Below are 19851 nucleotides of genomic sequence, written 5' to 3'. Positions count from 1 at the left end.
CTGGGCCTGACTGGGAGCAATTGGAAGCACGCTGGGAGCAAATGGCATCATACTGGGACTGACTGGGCCGATCTAGGAAGCAACTGAAACCATGCTGGAGGCAGCTGGGACCATACTGGGAGAGACTGGAAGTAACTGGGATTATACTGGGACCACACTGGGAGGGCTGGCATGCAACTAGGATTAAGCTGGAGCTTACTTACTGGGATCATATTGGGGTTGAAAGGGAGCGACTGGGATCACACTTTGGGCTACTGGGAGCAGCTGAGAGAAACTGGGACCATGCTGCAAGCAAACTGGAGGAACTGGGAAGGACTGGATGCCTGCTGGAGGCAACTGGGATATACTGGGCATCACTTGGTGATCATACTGGGAGAACTAACACCTTACTGCAGCCACTGGCAGTGCCTGGAAATGACTACAGACATGCTGGGGGCAACTGGGATATACTGGGAGTGTCTGTAGCCATACTGGGGGGGACTGGAACCGCACTGGCAACAACTGGGACTATGCTGGGGAGAACTGGGACCACACTGCGGGTAACTGGGAGTGAGTGGGACCATACTGGGAGGGACTGGGATCATATGGGGAGTGACTGGGACTACAGCAGGGACAACTGGGTTTAACTGGGACCATACTGGGAGTGTCTGTAACCATAGGGGAGTGATGGAAGCACACTGGGAACAGCTGGGCCCATGCTGGGAGCAACTGGGATCACACTGGGGGCACTGGCATCCGCGTGGGAGTTACTGGGAGCAACTGGGATTCGACTGCAAGTGACTGGGATCATCCTGCGAGTAGCTACACTCATACTGGGATTACACTGGTGTGAATGGAACCTGACTGGGGCTTACTGGGAGCCACTGGGCCCATGTTGGGAGGAAAATGTGACACACTGGGAGCAACTGGGAACAGCTGGAAGGTACTGCAACCATGCTGAGAGGACTGAGACTATAACTGGGATCATACTGGGAGCAACTGGGGCCACCCTTGAGCAACAGATAGAAACTGGGATTATGTTAGAGGGAACTGGGAGTAACTGGGAAAGACTGGGATCATGCTGAGGTAACTAAAACATACTGGGAGTGTCTCTAACCATACTGGGGGCACTGGAACCACACTGGGAACAGCTGGGATCATGCTGGGAGCAACTGGGACAATGCTTGGGAAAACTGAATCTACCCTGGAGGAAACTGGGCACAATTGGGACTCTGCTGGGAGGGACTGGGACTATTCTTGGGGAAAGTGGGATCATAATGGGAGGAACTGGGAGCATCTGGAATTTTGCTGGGAGCAACTGGGATCACAGTGAGAGCAGCTCAGTCCATACTGGGTTACCCTGGGATCCCATTGAGAGTGACTGGAATCATGCTGGGATTGACTGGTTTTGTGGATTTTGGGGAGATTTGATTTTGGCGGATTTGATTGGCATTTTGAGGGGGAGTTTTTCTGAGGCTTTTTGGGGTTTATTGAATTTTTTTGTGGCTTTTTTTAAATTTTGGGGGATTTCCTGGGATTTTGTTGGGAGTTTTTGGGATTCTCAGAAATTCTGGGGGTTTTATTGGGATTTTTAGGAGACATTGGGGCATTGTATTGGAACTGTGGTGGCATTCATCAGGATTCATTTGGGATTTGGGGTTTTTTGTGGGATTTGGGGAGTTTTGTGTGGTTTTTTGAGTGTTGCTAGGATTTCTTTGGATCTTGGGGGAGATTTTGTGGGACTTTTTATGGTTTTGGGGACATTTTTGGGGGATTTGCAGAATTTAATCAGGATTTTTGGGGTGATTGGGATTTCAAGAGATTTTGTGGGCTTTTATAAGGATTCTAGGGTGTTGTAATGGGATTTTGAGAGACTAAATTGGGTTTTAGTGGGTTTTATTGGGACTTCCAGGGTTTTTAAGGAGATTTTGGTGCCTCTCAGCCCTACCCCACACTCAGGGAATGCTCCAAAGCCTCCCTAAAATTCCACTAAAACCCCACAAAATCCCCAAAAAATATAAGAAAACCTCAAAACCCCCAGAGAATCCCACCAAATTCCAAAGGAACTCGCCAGAATTTTAAAAAAACTCCCAAAAATTTCAATAAATTGCCCCCCCAAAGAACCCCCAGAACCCCAACAAAACACCCAAAATCCTGTGAAAGATGCATGAATTTTATGATTGGCTTTTCGCAAATATTAAAATGAATATAACATGTGTTGTGTTAGAAAGCAATGCTGTGTTAATTTTCTTAAGTACTGTGTTAAATATAGTTTTAGGTTATAAAAATTGTTAGAATAGAAATTATGCTATGGAAGATGCTTTGTTTAACAGAAAGGGCTTGCAGTGAGATAGCAGCCACAGGACACCTAAATCTTTCAGAGAAAAAGAATTTATTGCCTTCTTATCAGAAGAAACAAACTTCTTCCTGCCTCGAAGGCGCTGTTAGGATTAGAAGGAAGAAGTTGACACTGACCAGACAGAATCCTGTATTTGAATGGAATTTATGCATCATGTATGAAGTGTATGAATATGCAACAGGCTATTGTTCTTAGGGGTTAATCCTTGGTTAGCAGGGGTCTTTTTCGGGCTCGTGATGTCCAGAAAAAGGTACCCGGACATCCCTGACACTTTGTTTTTATTGTCTCATATTGTCTTACTGCAATTTGTTCAAATTGTTATTACTCTAATTGTGTTACTACTCTTTTCAACTATTTTATTACTATTAAACTTTAAAAAATTTTAAAAACAAGTGATTGGCGTTTTTCATACCCCCAAATCAACAAAACCCCCGAAAATCACGTAACCATGCCACAACCCAATAATTCTCCCCAAAAACACCAATAATTCCCCCCAAAGCCCCCCTAAAATTCCACTAAAAGCACACATAATCCCCAAAAAATACAAGAAAACCTCAAAAACCCCAGAGAATCCCACCAAACCTTAGGGGAACTCACCAAAATTAAAACAAAAATCCCAAAAATTTCAATAAATCCCTTCCCCCAAAAACCCCCACAACCCCAATAAAACACCCAAAATCCAAAACCCCCCAAAATCACGTAATCATCCCAAAACCCAATAATTCTCCCTAAAAACCCCAATAATTCCCCCCAAGCCCAAAAAAGCTGCCCCGAAATCCCCAAACACCCTCTCAAAACCCCAAAATCCCCCCAGAAACCCCCAGACTCAGCGGGGCCGTCCTGGATCAGTCGGTGGAACAGGAGCCACTTCAAGGGGCCCTCGGAGCTTTTTGGGGAGGGGGCACCATGGCAGACCCCCAAAACCTGCGAGCGGGGGAACCCCTGCTGTGCCCCCTCCCCCCGAAACCCCCAGACCCCGGTTCAGGGTGGGCCTGGGAGCCCCCGGGACCCCTCCAGGAAGCCCAAACCCCCCAGAGCCCCCCAGGGGGGTCCCGGCGTGAAAGGGGCGCCGCTTCGGGCTCGCCTCTGATTGGCTGGGGCGGCGCCGGGGAGGCGGGCATTGCTGAGGGCAGGCGCGTCGTAATTGGTTGGTTTGGGCACGTGCAGCACGGTGATTGGTTAAGTCGCGACTGGGAGCCCGCGCGCGCGGCGGTGGCCGGAGGTTGTGGGGAGAACTGTTGAGAGCTGAGGTGGGGCTGGGGGCAAACTGGGGGGTTTGGGGCGGGTCTGAGGGGAAAGTGGGGATTTTTGGGGGTATTGATGGAAAATGGGGGGGGGGTGTGCGGTGGGTTTGGGGGGAATGAGGGGGTCTGAGAGGGCTTTGGTGGGTCTGAGAGAGCTTTAGGGAGCTTGGGGGAAGCTTGAGGGAAGCTTGAGGGGGCCTGGAGCGTTCTCGGGTGGGTTTAGGGGAATCTGAGGGGAACTGGGAGGGTCTGAGGGGATTTTGAGGGATTCCGAGAGGAACTGGGGGGTTGCGAGTGGATCTGGGGAGTTTTGAGGTGGGTCTGGAGAAATTCGGGGGAGTCTGAGGGGATTTCATAGGGTTTGGGGGGCATTGAGTGGTCTGAGGGGGATTTGGGGCAGTCTGATGGATTTGGGGGGCTCTCAGGTGGGTCTGGGGTGAATTTTGGAGGGAAATGAGGGGGGGGTCGGAGAGTCCTGGGGAGTTTTTTGGGAGTCCTGGGGAGGGTTTGGGGGTCCTGGGGTGGTTTTTGGGGACCAGGGAGGTTCTGAGCCAACCCTGGGGGGCTCTGGGGGGTTTGGGCTTCCTGGAGGGGTCCCGGGGGCTCCCAGGCCCACCCTGAACCGGGGTCTGGGGGTTTCGGGGGGAGGGGGCACAGCAGGGGTTCCCCCGCTCGCAGGTTTTGGGGGTCTGCCATGGTGCCCCCTCCCCAAAAAGCTCCGAGGGCCCCCTGAAGTGGCTCCTGTTCCACCGGCCGGTGCCCCCTGATCCAGGACGGCCCCGCTGAGTCTGGGGGTTTCTGGGGGGATTTTGGGGTTTTGAGAGGGTGTTTGGGGATTTTGGGGCAGCTTTTTTGGGCTTTGGGGGATTTTGTTGGGGGCTTGGGGGGAATTATTGGGGTTTTTAGGGAGAATTATTGGGTTTTGGGATGATTACGTGATTTTGGGGGATTTTGGATTTTGGGTGTTTTATTGGGGTTGTGGGGGTTTTTGGGGGAGGGGATTTATTGAAATTTTTGGGATTTTTGTTTTAATTTTGGTGAGTTCCCCTGGGGTTTGGTGGGATTCTCTGGGGTTTTTGAGGTTTTCTTGTATTTTTTGAGGATTTTGTGTGCTTTTAGTGGAATTTTAGGGGGGCTTTGGGGGGAATTATTGGTGTTTTTGGGGAGAATTATTGGGTTGTGGCATGGTTACGTGATTTTCGGGGGTTTTGTTGATTTGGGGGTATGAAAAACGCCAATCACTTGTTTTTAAAATTTTTTAAAGTTTAATAGTAATAAAATAGTTGAAAAGAGTAGTAACACAATTAGAGTAATAACAATTTGAACAAATTGCAATAGGACAATATGAGACAATAAAAACAAAGTGTCAGGGATGTCCGGGTACCTTTTTCTGGACATCACGAGCCCGAAAAAGACCCCTGCTAACCAAGGATTAACCCCTAAGAACAATAGCCTGTTGCATATTCATACACTTCATACATGATGCATAAATTCCATTCAAATACAGGATTCTGTCTGGTCAGTGTCAACTTCTTCCTTCTAATCCTAACAGCACCTTCGAGGCAGGAAGAAGTTTGTTTCTTCTGATAAGAAGGCAATAAATTCTTTTTCTCTGAAAATTTAGGTGTCCTGTGGCTGCTATCTCGCTGCAAGCCCTTTCTGTTAAACAAAGCATCTTCCATAGCATAATTTCTATTCTAACAATTTTTATAACCTAAAACTATATTTAACACAGTACTTAAGAAAATTAACACAGCATTGCTTTCTAACACAACACATGTTATATTCATTTTAATATTTGCGAAAAGCCAATCATAAAATACATGCATCTTTCAAAATTCCCACTCTTATTCTTTGTAAATCATTTGACTTGAGCAAAATTATTTTTTTTTAATCCACTTGCATCTTTTGGACTCTGCTGGCAAATAAAACAGCGGATTACACAAGTAAGAAATATAAAAACAGTTGTAACACAAAATGGAAGATCTTAATTTGTTCTAATGCATTACCCCACTAGCTAGATTTTAACATTGTCTTCTGATTTTTGGACTGGTACTTGAGTTATTATATGCATATATATTTTTCTTCTTTGATTTCTTTTGCTTTTGCTAGAATGACTTTCCTGTGGTCCTCAACTTTCAACAATCTGATATCTTGAACTTTCCACAAACATCCCGTTCTTTGGCCAATAAATAGTCTAAAGCCGTCCTATTCTAATACCCTACAGTTTTTGTTTGGCTTAGCTGACTTAGTATTAACTCTAATGCTTGGGCAGCCTTATTTGCTATCATTTCTGTAACTGCTTGGAGTCTTGTAATACGATTCAACAGATAATTTGGAGTCAATACAGAATTAGATTGCTGTGCTGGTTTTAGCTTTTCATTTATGATTTGTTTTTTTACTAAATCTTGAACCGTATCTTCAAGATTAAATTTTAAACAAATCTATCTCTCTCCTTTTGGACATTCAATTCCAAATCTATTACCTCTTTTTCTTAAGTTTTTTGTAATCTAATAATTTACTCTGTTTTGCCTACAAGTTCTTAATTTGGACGGGTTATAACAGTGGCTGTTGACATAGGTGTGTGTAATAAAGGAGGAACTTTGGTTTCTTTCTGTGTGATACTTTCTGTAGCATTTGTGACACAATCTTGCTGGTGTCCCGAAAGGGAAAAGACAACAAATGAGTGCCAGAAACAGGAATAACAGAGGTCCAGTACGGCTTATACTCCCACCTCCCATGCCTGTGAGGTTGCAACCCACAGCAGGTTTATTTGATCTTCTCGGTGGCGAATACAGAGGCCAGTCTGGTCTTGCCCTCTATTTTCTTGTTACTTTCTCTTAACTAATTTCTAGGCAAATTGATTTTGACACCTTTTAACTGTGGTCTCTTACCCTTCCTCAGGTATCTCTCATTCAACAGGCACTAATTATTCCCATCCACAAAACTAAGTTATTACTTTAACACTTTCTTGCAATAAGAGCATCAATTTTGTCAACTACAATACTAATTACTCTCACAATTTAAGCATTTACTTATAACCCAGCTAGCATGTCCAGTATTGGAATGAATCAAATAAAGTTTACTAATGGAAATGGCAATTCCCTTTCTCCCTTGTACAATTCTCAGGCTAAGGTCAGAATACAAAAAAAAAAACCAGTCTTGATCTTTCTATCTGAAATATTCCTCCCCCAAGGAGATGTTTTATTCAGGCAGTGCTCGAAACCAGTGATAAAAGCGTTATCTTATTTCTTAATTCAGTGTTATTCTTTGTACATTTCTCGGATCATTTGGGTTTTCCCAAACTATTACCACTCAGTCCCCATTGGAAAGTCAGTTCAGTATCACTCGGTTTAAATGTGATAGTCTATTCTTCAGGCACCTTCACAAGTCCTTTGATTCTGCTGGCATGAATTCACCTTCTTTCTGTGATTCTGATTGTTGCTTCAGTAGTACCTGGAAAGGATTTCTTAATAGCATAGTAATAAAAGAAAGATAATACTGCATTAACTCTTACTAATCGCTTTCTTTCTAAACTTTCTGGGTTTAGCTAAAAGCTTTTTCTACAGCCACCTCTTCTTCTTCAGGAAAAAAAACCTTCTCGTTAACAGTAAACAAAACACACAAAAGAAAAAAAAAATCAAAAAACTTCTTACTTAAGAAAAACAAACCGCTTTGTGAGGTTTGGAGAGTCAGCAATCTCTGCTTTGATTTTATCTTTTAGTGCTAGTCCCCCTCTCTTCACGGCCTTGCTATCAGTTCTGTTCTTGGCCTTCCCCCGGTGCTGCCTCTTGGCTGCAGGGCCGGAGCAGGGGAGAGCAGCCCCGGGCATGGGGACCCTGGGGGCTGCCCTGGGTCTCTTTTACCCTCTCTCTCTTCTCTCCGTTTCTCTTTCCTTCTCTCTCTCGGCCCCTTCCCGGGCCGACGGTGCCATCGGGACCCCGACAGTCTGGGAGCCCCCCCGGCAGTTCCGCAAACCTGTGTCCTCTGCTGCAGCACCGCCCGGGGCACCTCCATGGATCGGTCCCTGCCGCAGCCCCCGAGACCCCGCCGCTCTAGGGAGCGCTCAGACACCTCCCAGCCTTGACAACTCCAAACCTGGCGTCCCCAGGTGCTCCTGACATTTTTTTCTTTCTCTAGGCAACTTATCCTCTTCTCTCTTCAAGGAGGGCCCGTTCTGCTAAGGCCTTTCTGGACCCCAGTGTGGCATTGAATAACCTCCTAACAGCCTTGTGTTAAGATACTTCTCTGCCTTTCATGCAAAAACTTTCATTCACACTTCTGCTCTCTTCTAGCACTAAGATGTCATCACTTCACATTCTAACATCTCAGAGTTTCCCAATTACTTCTCTACTTCTCTCTTCTCTCTCAATTGTAACCCTAATGGGGTCGATATTTAATCTTCCCTTATTTCTTTCTCCAGCCCAAACTTCTTTGTTGATTTTTTTTCTCATCTTCTTGGCTTAATTTCAAAACTCTAGCTGTCATTTTCCTTTTCTCTGATATAACTCTTATTCTTAATTGCACTTGTAAGACTCTTCCTAATAAATTGCTACCTGCCCCTGGGACTAATAACACATCTCCCATCTAAATTTTAGTTTCTTCTCTCAATTACTACATCTTTAATGATTAGAAATGTAAAACTTTCTCTTTTTGCTCTTGTTACCTTCTCTATATGTTTGTTCACACTATAACCTTTTGGAACATTTAACAGGCAGGTTCTCTCTGCCCCTGTGTCCATTACAAATTCCAATTCCTTTCTTGGGGACTCACTTTTAAAGTTATCACAGGCTCCTGATGGTATTGGGTCCCCCCCCAAAAAATAGAGCTTATGAGTTTTTAATTTTTTTTATGTGCTCATTTAGGAAAGATTTTCAGATCTTTCGCTTACTTATGACCATTTCCCTTTTTCTCTCAAGTTTGTTTATCTATTTAGTTGGAGTTTCTTCTTTCCCCTCTAAAAGCTGTCTCTCAAAAATCTTTTGTTTTCACATTTCACCTTTGATATGCTGTCTTATTTATTCTCTTGGTTATGTAATTACGATAACTATTCATGTGTTTACTCCCCTCTTCATTATTTTAACCCCACTCAGGAGGTACAGTTGGCATTTTGTCTTCTCTGGGGGTCCCCACGGATTATCTTTTTCCTAAGTTTTTATTTCAGTTGCTCTGATTGGTTGCCTTTCTTCTTGAGAAAAATATTATTTTCATTACCAACTGCATCTTTCCTCAAGTATAAATGTTTGGACCTAAAAATTCGTCTAATTGTTCAGCTATGCTTATGGGATCTTCTAAATATCTTTTTTATTTATTTCTTAAAATTTCAGACCTCAGACGAAGTCAAAGGAGCATTTACAACCTCTGATCCGTCTGCTCTTATGAGAACCTTTCGTAATGGAAATAGACCAATCTCTTTATCTCATCCTTTTTGGATTTTACCTGCTATAGCCATTCTCCCGTATTTTTAGGAAGAATCAGGAGAGGGCTTTCTTTTAACTGAACTTTTAGTGTTTCGATAAAGTGATTCTTTTAGAGTTCCCCTGAGCAGCCGGAGCTGTGGTTACCAAGGGAACGGAGCTCAGGGCAGGACGGGGAGACTCGGCTCAGCTCAGGGTCTGGGGGCTCCAAAGGCGGGGTCTGCAGCCGGGACGGCCCGAGGGGATCGGCCCAGCTCAGGGTCTGGGGGCTCCAAAGGCGGAGTCTGCAGCCGCGATCGCCCGAGGGGCTGTTGCGGTGCAGACCGAGCTTGACCGTGGATCGCCCCCACATGGCTGATGGCGGCTGATCTGGCCTAGACAAAGCCGGGACTGATCCCGGCTGCAGCGGCGGGAGCCGACAGAGCCAGGACAGCCGGGGATGGGACAGACGGGACTCTCGGTGCGGTCAGCGCGGTGACCACGGTGCACAGGGCAGGACAGACCCCACCCCCGGCACGAACTGCGGAGCGGCCGCGGGCCAGGCGGCCGGGACTGGGACACACGGACTGTGCCGGAGCCGGCACAGGGGCTGGGAGGGCTGGTGCGAACGAGTGGGGGAACGAACGGGAATGGATGAGGTAATTTGTTCTCAGTTTTATACTTTCCCCGTTTTGTTTTTATTGCCTTTCAAAAATGTTATTTTCTTACAGCCTCCCCCCTCCCCAGCATGGGGTATACTTTTTTTCTTCTGGATTAATCGTTTTTTATAAATAAATCCAGAGCTTAACTTAACTTAAATCTAAACTTCTGCTTGGATGCTTTGAAATGGTCGACGAGCTAACTCGCGACCTTCTCATACTGTTTTTCTCATCACCCTTTTATTTATCTTTTGGCAAATAATACATATTTCAGGTACTTGTTTTTCTACTCTTAAAGTCGCAGTGCACCCATAGTTCTTTAAAAAAAAATGATTACACAAAGCCTGAGTATCCCACTGGACTTTTTGATACATGTCCTCTGCTATTCTTTAGTAAGGGTTTTATTATCTAATTGTCTTCCATCAAGATGTTTCTGTTTCCGCGATTTATTTTGTTTGCCACCTATCTTTATTTAATTCCCCTTTTTTTGCTTCTCTGAATTTTGGAATTTCCAATTTTCCTTCATTTGGAGTTAATATTAACTCTTTCAGCTCTATTTTCTGCTGCATCTTTAGCTTCTTGATCTGCCAATTGTTTTTTCTTATTTCTGGGTTTTTACCTTTTGGTGTCTTTAAATATGTATTATTGCTATCTCTGTTAGGTAATTTTAATGCCTCTAAAACCTCGAAAATAAGTTTCTCATGTACTAATTAATTAAGTAATCTCCCTTTTTAAATTTTTCTTAAGGTATGTGCTACTCTAAAGGCGTACCTTGAATCAATATATAACTCCTTTCTTTAGTGTTAAATTTTCTAATGCTCTTTTTAAGTATATAATTCACAAGTTTGCATGTTTTTTCTCATCAACTTCTGCATACCTTGTATTTTGCAAGGAGTTGTATTTCTGTTTGTTAACATAACTCCCAAAGCGCTGCTATCTTGGGGTATTTCTCTTGGTAATTTTTTTCTCCTGCTTTTCTTTCCTGTATCCACCTTACTGGACTTCTGTCTCATTTTTCAATATTCTATCTATTCGTCCCCTGCTTCTGTTTTTCACTTTTTGCTAACAACTTAAATACCACTTTTCTTTCAACTAGTTACACCTAAAAATCTTTTTTTCTCACACTGCTTTTCAATACAATCCACCTCCCTCCAAGGAGATATGGTAAGGCTTAAAATGCACAATCGACATTACCTATACATTTATTCGTCTACATTCACTCACTTTTATTTCTCGGTCACTTTCACACATTCTTTCATACTCTCAAGACACAAAGTGGATCCTTATTGCTAGAAAATCACAGGTCCTTGTGGCCCCCTCTTTCGCTTTGGTGTTTACCTCCAGGTCTCAGTGTCATCAGGCCCCCGAGAAGGGCCTGACTCTGGCTGCCTCTGGTGCCCGTTCACCTGTGAGGCTGTCTGTGTGTCTGTTACACTCTTCAGCTACGGCCCCTCACACACCCAGGGAACGCCAGCTTGGTTCGCAGGTCACTCACTCCTCTTCGGCCCGGAAGCCCCCACCCACCCGGGAGCTACAGCCTGGTGTGCAGGTCACTCACTCCTCTTTCCACTGCCTCCCCCTTCCCACCTGCCCGGGAAGTTGAGGCTGACTTTGTGTGGGTCTCACTCTCACACACCACAAAACAATAAGGTACCTTTTGCTTTCACATCACCTATTACAAGTTTAGGTGTTACTGGCGAGTCCCCGTGCTATTGGATATCCCTCAACCCAACTGTGTTATCCAACCCCAAATGCTCTTGGGCAAGTTTTCTCTCAATCCTGCCGTGTTGTCCAACCCCAGATGCTGTTGGGTATTTTTCCCTCAATCCAGCTGTGTTGTTCAAGCCCAGATGCTCTTGGGCATTTTCTGTCCCTCAACCCAGCGGTGTGGTACAATTACAGATGCTCTTGGGCATTTAATTTGTTTTGCTGTGTTGTCCAACCCTGGATGTTCTTGGGCAATTTTTTATCCCTCAATCCGGCTGTGTTGTCCAACCCCGGATGCTGTTGGGCAAAATTTTCATCTCCTAATCTGGCTGTGTTGTCCCACTCTGAGTGTTCTTGGGCATATCCTCACTCCAACAGAATTCTGCTCAGCCCTGCTCTTGGATGCTCTTGGAATATAAATTCCTCAACCCAGCAAATTTTACGGGCCCCTCCTGTCCCATTTCCTAGTGGATTGGGCTAGGAAACCTTGCTCCCTACCTCCGAAGGGTCCAACCCCTCCCTGAGACCCAGTCCCAGTTACCCGGGGGATTCTTTCACTCTCTTATCACTCGCTTCATCTCTTTACTGGCCGCTTTTCTCACGAAAAGACAAAAATGCAGCATGGGAGACCCCACACTCACTGTGCAGGTCTGGGACAACCAGCCCGCCTCTCATTCACACACATTCATCCTCCCATATCTGGCCCCCTGAGAAATACTTACAAATCCTTTTTCCTTCCCAGGTTCTTCATGCGCACTACTACTCTGAGGGGGCCAATTACCACGGTTGTAGGGAGCATTTTTCCCTTCTCTTTGTTTTTTTGCCTCCTTTTGTCCACAGATAGTAACCTGCGTCTGTCGGTCACTTCAGGGGAAACAGAGCCAGGCTGCCAAATAGGGCAGGGCGCGCCTTCCCTACTCTGACTCTCCTAAAACACCGGCAGCGAGGTGTTAGCAACCATCCTCTGCTACCAAAATTGTGAAAAACGCCAGTCACTTGTTTTTAAAATTTTTAAAAGTTTAATAGTAATAAAATAGTTAAAAAGAATAGTAACACAATTAGAGTAATAATAATTTGGACAAATTGAATTAGGAAATTAGGACAATATGAGACAATAAAAACAAAGAGTTACAGACGTCCGGGTACCTTTTTCTGAGCATCACGAGCCCAAAAAAGGACCCCCGCTGAGAATGGATTAATCCTTAAGAACAACAGCCTGTTGCATATTCAGACACTTCATACATGATGCATAAATTCCATTCAAATACAGGATTCCGTCTGGTCTTCATCAGCTTCTCCCCTCTAATCCTAACAGCGCCTTCAAGGCAGGAAGAAGTTTGTTTCTTCTGATAAGAAGGCAATAAATTCTTTTTCTCTGAAAGATTTTGGTGTCCTGTGGCTGCTATCTCGCTGCAAGCCCTTTCTGTTAAACAAAGCGTGTTAGATAGCATAGTTTCTATTTTAACAATTTTTATAACCTAAAACTATATTTAGCACAGTACTTAAGAAAATTAATACAGCATTGCTTTCTAACACAACACATATAATACTCATTTTAATATTTGCGAAAAGCCAATCATAAAATACGTGCATTTTTCACAGGATTTTGGGTGTTTTGTTGGGGTTGTGGGTTTTTTTTGGGGGAGGGATTTATTGAAATTTTTGGGAGTTTTTTTAAAATTCTGGTGAGTTCCTTTGGGATTTGGTGGGATTCTCTGGGGGTTTTGAGGTTTTCTTGTATTTTTGTGGGGTTTTAGTGTAATTTTAGGGAGGCTGTGGGGCATTCCCTGAGTGTGGGAAAGGGCTGAGAGGCACCAAAATCTCCTTAAAAACCCTGGAAGTCCCAATAAATCCCACTAAAACCCAATTTAGTCTCTCAAAATCCCATTACAACACCCTAGAATCCTTATAAAAGCCCACAAAATCTCTTGAAATCCCAATCACCCCAAAAATCCTGATTAAACTCTGCAAATCCCCCAAAAATGTCCCCAAAACCATAAAAAGTCCCACAAAATCTCCCCCAAGATCCAAAGAAATCCTAGCAACACTCAACCACACAAAACTCCCCAAATCCCACAAAAAACCCCAAATCCCAAATGAATCCTGATGAATGCCACAACAGTTCCAATAAAATGCCCCAAATCTCCTAAAAATCCCAATAAAACCCCCAGAATTTCTGAGAATCCCCAAAACCCCCAACAAAATCCCAGTAAAACCCCCAAAATTTAAAAAAAACCACAAAAAATTTCAATAAACCCCAAAAAGCCCCAGAAAAACTCCCCCTCAAAATGCCAATCAAATCCCCAAAAATCCAAACTCCCCAAAATCCACAAAACCAGCCACTCCCAGTCAATCCCAGCATGATTCCAGTCACTCTCAATGGGATCCCAGGGTAACCCAGTATGGACTGAGCTGCTCTCACTGTGATCCCAGTTGCTCCCAGCAAAATTCCAGATGCTCCCAGTTCCTCCCATTATGATCCCACTTTCCCCAAGAATAGTCCCAGTCCCTCCCAGCAGAGTCCCAATTGTGCCCAGTTTCCTCCAGGGTAGATTCAGTTTTCCCAAGCATTGTCCCAGTTGCTCCCAGCATGATCCCAGCTGTTCCCAGTGTGGTTCCAGTGCCCCCAGTATGGTTAGAGACACTCCCAGTATGTTTTAGTTACCTCAGCATGATCCCAGTCTTTCCCAGTTACTCCCAGTTCCCTCTAACATAATCCCAGTTTCTATCTGTTGCTCAAGGGTGGCCCCAGTTGCTCCCAGTATGATCCCAGTTATAGTCTCAGTCCTCTCAGCATGGTTGCAGTACCTTCCAGCTGTTCCCAGTTGCTCCCAGTGTGTCACATTTTCCTCCCAACATGGGCCCAGTGGCTCCCAGTAAGCCCCAGTCAGGTTCCATTCACACCAGTATAATCCCAGTATGAGTGTAGCTACTCGCAGGATGATCCCAGTCACTTGCAGTCGAATCCCAGTTGCTCCCAGTAACTCCCACGCGGATGCCAGTGCCCCCAGTGTGATCCCAGTTGCTCCCAGCATGGGCCCAGCTGTTCCCAGTGTGCTTCCATCACTCCCCTATGGTTACAGACACTCCCAGTATGGTCCCAGTTAAACCCAGTTGTCCCTGCTGTAGTCCCAGTCACTCCCCATATGATCCCAGTCCCTCCCAGTATGGTCCCACTCACTCCCAGTTACCCGCAGTGTGGTCCCAGTTCTCCCCAGCATAGTCCCAGTTGTTGCCAGTGCGGTTCCAGTCCCCCCCAGTATGGCTACAGACACTCCCAGTATATCCCAGTTGCCCCCAGCATGTCTGTAGTCATTTCCAGGCACTGCCAGTGGCTGCAGTAAGGTGTTAGTTCTCCCAGTATGATCACCAAGTGATGCCCAGTATATCCCAGTTGCCTCCAGCAGGCATCCAGTCCTTCCCAGTTCCTCCAGTTTGCTTGCAGCATGGTCCCAGTTTCTCTCAGCTGCTCCCAGTAGCCCAAAGTGTGATCCCAGTCGCTCCCTTTCAACCCCAATATGATCCCAGTAAGTAAGCTCCAGCTTAATCCTAGTTGCATGCCAGCCCTCCCAGTGTGGTCCCAGTATAATCCCAGTTACTTCCAGTCTCTCCCAGTATGGTCCCAGCTGCCTCCAGCATGGTTTCAGTTGCTTCCTAGATCGGCCCAGTCAGTCCCAGTATGATGCCATTTGCTCCCAGCGTGCTTCCAATTGCTCCCAGTCAGGCCCAGTACGGGGGATGATGTGCAGGGTGTGTTCCCAGTCACTCTCAGATACTCCCAGCATTAGTCCAGTCCGTCCCAGTATGATCCAAAGATGAGCCCAGTGTGCTTCCAGTCCCTGGCAGTATGAACCAGTTGTGCTCCACATGGTTCCGGTTGCTCTCCTTGCCCTCCTCACTTTTGTTCCAGTCCCTCCCAGTATGTCCCAGTGTAGCCCAGTTCCCTCCAGCATGTTCCCAGTCACTCCCAGTTGGGTTATTTTGGGGGGATGTTTGGAGAATGAAGCAGTCCAAGGCTGAGCGGAAAAGGCCCCTCGGGGGCACATCGGGGGGTGCCGGTGGCGGCTGCCGGCAGAGGCAGCCTGGAGGAGCAGAGCCCGGTGTCCCCCAGGAGCCCAAAGTGGGGAGCCCAGAGAGGGGGGAGCACCGCCATTGGCGGGAGCCTCAAGAGCCTGGAGAGGGGCAGGGGGGACTCCTTGGAGCCGCTGCAGCCCCGAGCAGAGAAGGAGGGGAGAAGGCAGCCCGGGAGCCCAAAGAGCCCCAGGATCCCGAAATGGGGGGAGCAAAGAGGGGGGAGCTTTTGGCATTGCTGGGACTTCCAGCAGCCTGGGCAGGGCGGGCACCGAGCACAAGGGGGACCCACAATCCAAGCGTGACCCGCAGCAGCTGGGACAGGGTGAACCCCCGAACACCACAGGGGAGGGACCAGGGACAGGGAACTACTGGGACGCTTTTCAAGGGCTGAATCTTGGTGTTTGGGAGATTTTTGTGAAGCACAGATGGCCAGTGACTTGTAGAGATGGACTTGGGTTGAGGGACCTTGAAACTCAATGTGTATTGGGGCTGGTGAAACAGGCTTTCCTGTTTCATAAATATGATAAATGTCTGGCAAAAATTTTGAGAATATAGAAACTATTGCAAGATTGGAATGAAAGCAAGCTTTTAGATACCTTAGTTATTGAACAAATGAAAAACAATGGTGTGGCCAGACTGAAGGCAATCCCCTTCTGATGAAACAATTCCCTCTGCTTGCAGATAGGTCCAGGGGTCAGAACAGACCCTACTAGCTCAGCAGAAGGCTTCCAACCAGTGCTTTTTAAGATTTAAAATATAACACATTATGGTGATGTAATGATTCTTTCAGGCTGTATGTAAATGCTATAGGATTTGTACCTTGTACTAGATTGGTTAGTGAGAAATAGAGTATTCAACACAGAAGAAGATTTATTGTATTGTAACGGTAACCTCACTCTCTTACGCTTTTACTCTCTTACCCTTTTGCTCTCTTACCCTTTTTACTCTCTAACCTTTTTTACTCTCTTACGCTCTTCCCCTCTCACTCTCTCACCCTCTCGTCCTCTCTGCCCCTCTCTTCTCTCGGGCCTGCTCCGAGCTGTGCTTGGCAGCCCCAAGCAGGGCCCTGCACCCAGGCCCTTTGCAATAAAGAGCAAGTTCCACGACCTGGCTTCAGAGATCTCTCGTCTCTGTGCATCCCAACCGTCCTACCCCCTGACGCTCCTACAAATGTGCTCATCCCTTGTTTTCCCCAAACCAGGATTTGCCTTTGCCAAGCCCTGGGAGGCTGCGAGGAAGAGGAAGATGCCTCAGGACACTGATGCAGGTGAGGAGGAAGTCAGTGCCCCTTTCCTCTCTGTGCTGCTCCATCTGCCAGCCCAGCACGGCCCCGGCTGCAGCACAGCCCTGGGGGGATCTCCTTGCCCTTGCCTGTGGCACGGGGGCAAATCCTATCCTGTCCTTGTCCTTCCTCCCCCAGAGCAGGAGCTGAGCATGCAGAGCAGGGAGGACAAATGCCCACGGCAGAACCTGGTGGAAGAGGCCGTTTTGAGCGGCTCCACGGCGCAGGAAGGCAACGGGGAGGAAAAGGCGCGGAGATGCTGCACGAGGAGGGGCTGCAAACGCAGCTGGCGGGGATCTGAGAGGGGAAAGAGCCCAGCCTGGGCCGGGAAGGCGGCCAAAGATCAAGCCAGAGCTCGGAGCTGGTGCTCCACGAGCAGCTCCATGATAGGGAGAAGCCCCACATGTGCAGGGAGTGTGGGAAGAGCGTCAGGAGGAACTGCAACCTGATCAGGCACCAGAAGACCCACACTGGGGAACGGCCCTACGCGTGTGGGGAGTGTGGGAAGAGCTTCAGCGGGAGCTCCACCCTGATCACGCACCAGAGGACTCACACTGGGGAGAGGCCCTACGAGTGTGATAAATGCAGGAACAGGTTGCTGACCAGCTCCCATCTCGTCTGGCACTATCAGAGTCACACAGAGGAGAGGCCCTTCCAATGCCCCGACTGTGGGAAGGGATTCCAACGCAACTCCCACCTCATCAGACACCAGCACATCCACACGGGGGAGAAGCCCTATGAGTGTGATAAATGCAGGAAGAGGTTTAAGACGAGCTCCAGTCTCCTCCTGCACTATCGGATTCACACAGAGGAGAGGCCCTTCCGCTGTCCGGACTGTGGAAAGGGATTCAAGCACAACTCCATCCTTGTCAAGCACCGTCGCATCCATACTGGGGAGAGGCCCTACGAGTGTCCCCAGTGTGGGAAGAGCTTCTCCACGAGCTCTACCTTGAACCAACACCAACGGAGGCACCAGTAAGGGAAGTCCTGCGAGTGCGCCGAGTGCAAGCAGAGCTTTGTGCGCTGCTCCTGCTCCATCCCCCACTGGAGGAACCACATTGGGCACAGCCCTGGTGACCCACATTCTGTGTGATCCATTTTGGGAACACACCTGTCTACTTCTCCTTTTGGTTTGGCCTTAATTTTCTTCTGCTTCATCTTCATCCCTTAAAAACTGCCAAAACAGAGTTAAATGAATGAAATTGATCAAAGATATCTAAAGTCCCACCATTTCACAGGTGTTTGAGGGGGAATTTAGGATTTGGGGACACATTCTGTGTGGAGCGCCCCTGTTGCTAAGAGGCAGGAATTTCATCTCAACCTTCTTGTGTTGCTAAGAACTCCTCCCTTGACCCAAACGTGAACTCCACCCCTAGGATACCCTATAAAAACCCCACAGCCCTGCCTTTGCCCTGTCTTTTGGGAGTCAGAAATGGATTCTGGAGCTTTCTGGACCTGTCTCATTTGTTCCTGGCACCGGCAGCTGCAGCCTCCCTGGACACCATGAACTCTGGAGAAAGGAGGCAGCCAGTGAGGACAGGTCCTGGATTGCAAGATCAGTATGTGTTCTGTTTGCCATCTGTCAGAGGTGGGGCAGTTATCTTTGGTTCATTGGGCAGTTTATCTCTTCCACAACCAATCCTTTCTCCAACAGATATCCTCTGATAATGGATGGGCCATTAATTATTAATTATCTGCTGTTAATGGGCCATTGAGTGTCCCTGCATGACTGATAAAATGACATTATGTCATTGGGTGATGCTCCACCCAGGAGGAGGAGCCAAGCATTCCTACCTGGATAGACTCTGAGGTTTGGAACACCACAGCAACCTTTTCCCACTGGATTGCCAGAGGAAGACCAGGCCCATCTGCAGCACCCCTGGACTTTCAGAGGAAAACTCCGCCCTTCTTCAGGGTCCCTGCTCCAACAGAACCACCCCTGGAACTGCAGGAGGGCTGCAGCCACCATGGAATGGGACTGTGCCACCAGCCGGACCCACAGGGTGTCAGGTCCTGTTCTGACTCTGTCAGTGGCTTTTTTTTCTTTGTACTACTGCATTTGTATTTTTAAATTTTCCTAAAAGGAACTGTTATTCCTGCTCCCATATCTTTGCCTGAGAGCTCCTTAATTTCAAAATTATAACAATTCAGAGGGAGGGGGTTTGCATTTTCCATTCCAGGGGAGGCTCCTGCCTTCCTTAGCAGGCAGCTGGCTTTTCAAACCCAGACAATAACAAAGTTACTTTACACCACAGATATAAAATCCATTTTAATATCTGCAAAAAGCCAATATTATGTGTCCATAACAATAAACCTCTTGCTGAGTGATGGTAGATGTCAAAGTAACTTTGTTCTAAAGATGTACCTTTTATTTCTTTTGTTAATTAAGCTTAGTGAAAGATACATGCTGATGACAGACGGTGTCAAATGCCTTAGCAGGAGTAACTATGACTCTCTTAAGATGAGGGCATAGTTACTAACTGGGCATAGCTGCAGAAGTCGCACTTCCTCATGGTCCTGCAGGATACCCTTGTGGTAACCGAATTGACTTCTCCCCCAGTGTGAGAGAGGGCGCATATCAGCCCTCCCTGTCGTTGGACTCGCCACCCAACGATAATTTCACGAATCGCTGGAACAAAAAGGTTGGCACTGTTAGTTCCCTGTTGCACAGAGCCTTGTCCACGGGCTGTTGTTGGACATAGTTGGTAGCTTGAGAGAGGGTCTGCTACTAACTACTTCTACCCTCACCTGGACTTGTCATTTTATTGCTTACCAGACTGACCAAATCTTACAATCACTGGCTTAGCGTTATATCTGGACTACCACTCAGACTGACCCATTAGGTCTAAGGGTCACTGATGCCAAATTACCATCTATGCTCTTTGTGCCCAGGGAAGAGGGATTCGATCTTGTAAGTTTGGAGTTTTTTAACTCCAGAATTGTTAAAGAAGGTGGTGTACATCATGTGGATGTTTGGGAGGGTTTGGAGCAACTCCCTGAGCCCTATGAGATCTCCCCTATGGGGATGGCCCAGGATGACGCTGAGAGTGCGGTGGGAGGTACCAAAGAGCCCAAAACACCTGAGGCTAAGAGCGCAATGGGAGGTACTGAAGAGCCCAAAACACTCGAGGCTCCTCACGGGTCGGAAGGT

At 46.9% G+C, this 19851-nt stretch overlaps 1 long non-coding RNA gene across 1 annotated transcript; it reads left to right on the top strand.

The window, feature by feature from the left end:
- Nucleotides 1-8947: 8947 nt before the first annotated feature.
- On the top strand, nucleotides 8948-18807 carry LOC141727391 (uncharacterized). The gene is made up of 3 exons (XR_012578410.1): nucleotides 8948-9637; nucleotides 16620-16685; nucleotides 16839-18807. It is a non-coding gene; the product is annotated as an uncharacterized LOC141727391 (long non-coding RNA).
- The last annotated feature ends 1044 nt before the right edge of the window (nucleotides 18808-19851 follow it).

This window comes from Zonotrichia albicollis, unplaced genomic scaffold (genome assembly GCF_047830755.1).
Source record: "Zonotrichia albicollis isolate bZonAlb1 unplaced genomic scaffold, bZonAlb1.hap1 Scaffold_122, whole genome shotgun sequence".
NCBI lineage: Eukaryota > Metazoa > Chordata > Aves > Passeriformes > Passerellidae > Zonotrichia > Zonotrichia albicollis.
The sequence above is the reverse complement of the archived record's forward strand: the minus strand, read 5'-3'. Positions and strand labels throughout refer to the sequence as shown.